The sequence below is a fragment of the Thamnophis sirtalis genome, unplaced genomic scaffold (assembly GCF_051295495.1).
Source record: "Thamnophis sirtalis isolate CommonGarterSnake01/CBP01778 unplaced genomic scaffold, rThaSir2_p1.2 scaffold_8, whole genome shotgun sequence".
In the NCBI taxonomy this organism is placed as follows: Eukaryota; Metazoa; Chordata; class Lepidosauria; order Squamata; family Natricidae; genus Thamnophis; species Thamnophis sirtalis.
This window is the reverse complement of record NW_028261388.1, coordinates 67,657,398-67,663,364: the sequence shown is the minus strand read 5'-3', so window position 1 is coordinate 67,663,364 and position 5,967 is coordinate 67,657,398.

The window sequence follows — 5,967 nt, the reverse complement described above, 5'->3', positions numbered from 1 at the left end:
CTCGCGCGCCCGCGCACTTTCCCGCCGCCCCTTCGCACTCATTGCCTCTTCCTTAATGACATTTCCCAAGGTCGCTGCTGCGTTTGCAATATGTAATAATTTCCTGCGTTGTGATCGCCTCTCGGAGGACCCCAACCGCTTTTCCTACTTGGAGCAAGAGCTATGGTGGGTGGGTAGATGGGGTTAATATTTACTAATACCTCTCATCTAGATTCCTTGGCGCGACCTCCCTCTAGCTTCAGCCCTGTCCTTTTCCGGGACGCGGATTCTTCCCAAGGGCAGAGCGTAGGCTGCTTTCGCGCTTCTCTTTGCTGCAACGCTTCTACATTGGAAACGCAAACTGCCCCCGTCACTGGCTCTGCTGATGCCCCCCACCCCGGTCTCTTATTATTCTCTATCCCAGGTACTGTACTCACAAAAAAGAAGGCAGCGTTCAGCTGCGAATGTAGGAATCCAAGGCGAGCAATAGGACTGCAGCAAGGCTGCAAAAGCCAGAATATAAACAAGTCACTTTTTAAGACTGCGACAGCCCTACCAGCCCCACCATTTACCTATTTCCAGAACTGCCTGCCAGACTCAGCACTGATCTCTGCATCTGCTTCGTTGTCCTTCTGAGGTATGTCCCATCACAAAAATCTCCTCTCCCCTCAGAATACCCCTGTCCATGAGGCACTGCCCCCTTCTGTCATCAGTATTGTGCACTCCTGCTTTAAGGTGCAGTACCCTGAATGCTGCAGCTTGTGATATACCTGAAGGACTCTGCTTTGGTAAATCTATCCACCTTCATCTGTCTCCTAGCAACTCTGCATCTTGCGCTGCCAGATATTATTCTAAGCACCTTTTAGTCTCACCATTTCATTATGGGCACAAAGATGAAGAGTAATAGCAATATCCACCTCAGGGGCTACCAAGGTTTTTTTTTTTTTTGCAGGAATAGCAATAGTCATCCAGCATCTAAGAAATATCTTTGAAGTTTTAGCAATATCTCAAGAAAAGCCTACAAAGACTCCCCTGGTCTGAGAGGGCAATAGCTGGAAGGTTTCTAGAGGAACCACTATGGATAACTATGGGGCTAAGAAATAAATTTATCATCTCCATTATAAAACCAATCACCAGACTTATGTGTGTTCTTATTTCTCATTTTTCTAGTGAGCCTTTCTTATATGGTCTCTTTTGAAACCCTCTTCCACATGGTGTTCACATAAAAAGCCATTCATGTCAGATATGGACATCAGATATAGGACAGTCTACATATATAAAGACCCCACGGAAGCTGGACTTCTGTTTGGGTGCATGTTCAGCCCTACAATATTCATGGGGCATAGCATTCATGATTGATATTGAAAGCACAGATATTGGGGTCTAGGTTAATGATATGTCATACTAGTAGTTCTCCTGCTCCTTTAAATATAATTACTAGTTACAGTACTTGAAAGACAACAACATATCCTACAAGTTTTCATAAAACTAGATTTGTTAGGTTCACATATGTGTAAATTTAAAATCAAGGGAGGTTTTTCTTCGTGCCATCGAGTCAGTCTTGACTTCTGCCAATTGCATAGAGAAGTTCCTGCAGCTTTCTCGCCAAGATTTGCAGAGCTTTTTGTCATTGCCTTTTCCCTAGGGCTGAGAAAGAGTTACTGGCCCAAGGTCACCCAGATGGCTTTCTGCCTATGCCAGGACTAGAACTCAGTAGTCTCCCAGTTTCAGTCCTTGTGTCTTTAACCACTACACTGCACTCCATTTCAAAAGAATCGTTGAGTTTCACAAATGTGAAATGTAAAAAAGAACAGTAAAATTTCATTTGAGAATACAGTATGTGGGCCCCCCCCCCCTCACCCTGAATGATTATAGCCATTGGCTCCCCTAAACGTTAACAGAATGATAAGACCCTCCAGCAATACTGTTAGATAAATTAAGAAGCTGAAGTGAATGGTCTTTTTAGAAACTACTCAAACGTTTAAAGATTAAAGAAGTGGTAGAAAGGCTGGATACAAAATGTGGGAAATGGAACTATAAATTGTTAAAAACAACTTCCCGCAGGGACTACTTTGAAATGGGAATAACTCAGTGGTAGGATTCAAATTTTTTTACTACTGGTTTTGTGGGCATGGCAGCATAGCATGGCATGGCTTGGTGGGCATGGTTTGGTGATGTGGCAGGGGAAGGATACTGTAAAATTTCCATTCCCTCCCCACTCCAGGGGAAAGTTATTGCAAAAACCCCATTTCCTCCCGATCAACTGGGACTCAGGAGACAGAGAATAGATGGGGGTCAGAGGTAAAATGACCAGATTTTCAAATTGGTAAAAAGGGACACCTTTGACCGGGGGAGGGGGGGTGTTGATTAAAAATTTTATACGGAGCAACAAAAATTTTCATACAACGCAAAAATAGTATTGTAATGTTTTTTTTATTTCAACATAACTACAATTTACAAATATAAATTGTAACTGTTGCCAAACATCCATATTTTGATCACGTCACCATGAGGATGCTGCAATGGTCGCTAAGTGTGAAAATGGTCATTAAGTGTGAAAAATAGTCATCAGTCACTTTTTTCAATGCCATTGTAACTTTGGTCACTATATCACCTTTCTTGCCACAGTTCTTAAGTGAATAAATGCAGCTGATAAGTTAGTAACATAAGTGAATCTGGTTTCCCCATTTGACTTTGTCAAAAGGTGATTATATGACCCCAGGACACTGAAACCATCATAAATACGAATCTGTTGCCAAACATCAAAATTTTGATCGCGTGACCATGAGGATGCTGCAATGGTCGCTAAGTGTGAAAATGGTCGCTAAGTGTGAAAAATGGTCATCAGTCACTTTTTTCAATGCCATTGTAAATTTGGTCACTATACACCTTTCTTGCCACAGTTCTTAAGTGAATCTTAAGTGAAGATGTTATATCTTAAGTGAATCTTAAGTCTTAAGTGAAGATGTTATACAGTAGAACCTCTGGTCATGAATGCTTATGAGCAAAATATTCATATTCTCCCCCCTCCCCCCCCCGCTGCTGATTTCCCCTTCTGCACCATTTTTTTTGTAAGCGCCAAATTTCCAAAATTAGGTTTGATTCATGACCAAATCAGTTTGTGACCAATGTTATGGAACGAATTATGGTTGTGACCAGAGGTTCTACTGTATTCATGCCTTTACATACTCTATATCACCTCAAAATGTTGCACAGCCTTCATAAGTTTCTAATACAGATAAAATTAAATACAACATCAAAACCATAAAAAAGTAAAATTAACCTGGCTGGAAAATCCTGTGCCTGTCTTGCTATTATTACTGACACACTTGCTGCAGTATTTGATGGCTAAAAGAAAAAAAAATTGTTAAAGTGTGTATTATGTTCACTCCCATGTCTTGTCTGCTGCGTTGATTTTGAATTCATTAAAAGAGCTTATTTTACATCAAATCCCTCTCATATTATTCTCCTATGTTCAATAAACCCTAAGAGACAGCATACTATACATGAAATTCCTGTAACTGTATATTTAGTAAATTGTGGAGCTGAGTTTATCCAATTAACTCAGTTTTTGGACTTGAGTAATCACATACAATAAAGGAAATAAAACTATTTAGAATGAAGTGTAGTTGGCTATTTGTGATTAAGGGTGTCATGCAGAAACAATTATAGTTTTGATCAGGAAAATACCCTAAAAAAAAACCTTTTGTTCTTTCAGGTTTTTTTTTTTATGATTTTTCCATGGCACATCACATATTGTTTTGAATAAAAAAACAGCAGCTGCACATTTTTAAAAACCTACATTATTTTAAAATGCATTAAAAAATAAAAGAAAAAAACCCAGCACACTTACCAGCAGGCAGAAACTCCAAGTCAATATCTTTCAAAGAAACTTTCCCACCATTTTGGAGTCCTCCAACCTCCGTGCCCCTCCCCTCCAGAAAATCCAGGAAGTAATACTGGTGACCTCTCTAGCCATTTCCTGCAGCTCTATGGTACTAGATCATTTTTTTTCTTATAAAATGAGATAAACCTGACCGGCACGGGGGGGGGGGGAGGTCCGTTTTGTTGCTTTAACGTTTTAATATCTTCAATGAAAGTACTGAGACAGAGAGAGGAATTAGACAGGGTGTCTTTTGTCTTGCCCCGGTTAGGATTTCTTAAGCAAATCCACTGGGCTTTCAACATGAAGCCAGAAAATCGGGACTTTTTTAAAAGGCGGAGGGACGCGGGGAAAATTGTTATAAAGAGTGCTTGTCACGCTGAAATCGGTACGTCTGGTCACCCTAGTCAGAGGTGGTATTTACCAGTTCTCCGAACTACTCAAAATTTCCGCTACTGGTTCTCTATAACTGGTCAGAACCTGCTGAATATCACCTCTGGAATACCTACAAGGGAACATAAGAGAAAAGAGATTAGATTGAAAGCTTTTTTCTTCTTGATTATAAAATGCTTTTTTAAAAATGTTGCATTTTCTGATAATACCAGGATGGCAGTACCTGCTATGCCAGCAGAGATGTTGTACAATCCACTGCAAAATATAAAATTATTCAAAATAGGCAGAAGAATGTTATGAAGATATAGTACTTACGATATAATGCTTATGAATTTACATGGAATATTCAGGACAATGACAAGATACAAAGCATCAGAATAATATGTTTTGCTAAGCTTTCCCACCTGTAAAGACTACACAAAAATATGAGAAGTACCGGTATGTTTTGTAATATCATCACAACTTACATTTTATATACACTTCATAATTTTTTAGTTTCTACAAAGGTCAAGTAATAATGAAAAATAGATTTTAAATAAAATACACCAATTTGTGGGCCAATTGCTTTTTGATGAAAAAAAAATCCTTTCAAAGCACTTTGTTGTTAGTTGCAAAGTCGTGTCTGACCCATCGTGAACCCATGGACAACGTTCCTTCAGGTCTTCCTGTCCTCTATCATCCTCTGGAGTCCATTTAAGCTCATGCCTACTGCTTCGGTGACTCCATCCAGCCACCTCATTCTTTGTCGTCCCTTTCTTCTTTTGCCCCCAATCTTTCCCAGCGTTAGGCTCTTCTCCAGTGAGTCCTTCCTTCTCATTAGGTGACCAAAGTATTTAAGTTTCATCTTCTGGATCTTGCCTTCTAAAGAGCAGTCAGGTTTGATCTTCTCTAGGACTGACCTGTTTGATAGTCTTGCAATCCAAGGGACTCGCAGGAGTCTTCTCCAGCACCATAGTTCAAAGGCCTCAATTCTTTGGTGCTCAGCCTTTCTTATGGTCATACATTGAGAAAACCATAGCCTTGACTTTTGTTGGCAGGGTGATGTCTCTGCTTTTTAGTATGTGAACTGAACTCTGTGGTCTGAGATGATCCTCCTGGGTGCTCCTTGCAGGCGGTAAATGTGTTTAATAAACATTTTCACTAGCTTCTTTGCAGATGGTAGTCCTGAGCAAGCAATGAAATGGACTTGCTTGGAAAATAAGTCGATGACTGTCCAAATTACTTTATTACTGCCGCTGTCTGGGAGTTCGACAATGAAGTCCATTGCGATCTCTTCCCATGGTCATCTAGGGTTGGCCATCCATTGCAGTAATCCAGGGGGCTTGCCTGGCCATATTTTCATGATTGCACAAGTGGCACAGCTTTTATGTAGTTTTCTACTTCAGCTTTCGTTTTTGGCCACCAAAATTGAAGTCTGGTGAAGTGGAGCATTTTTAGGAATCCAAAGTAGCCTCCTAACTTCATGTTGTGGCTTCGTTGTAGTACTTCCAGCCTCAAGTTCATGGGAATGTACAGTTTGGATCCTTTCCAGACTAAGTCATCTTTCATCGTCAGGATGTCCTTGTTGTCATTGAGCCAGGGGTCTGCCAGCAGCACCGATTTCCTTGCTGTGGTCCTGGCTGAGGATAGGCGGCCAGTTATTCTGGTCTCTGGAGGTGACTTGTGCCACCTTTTGGTGGTAAGGGGAAGGATGGGGTGAACCACTTCTTCCC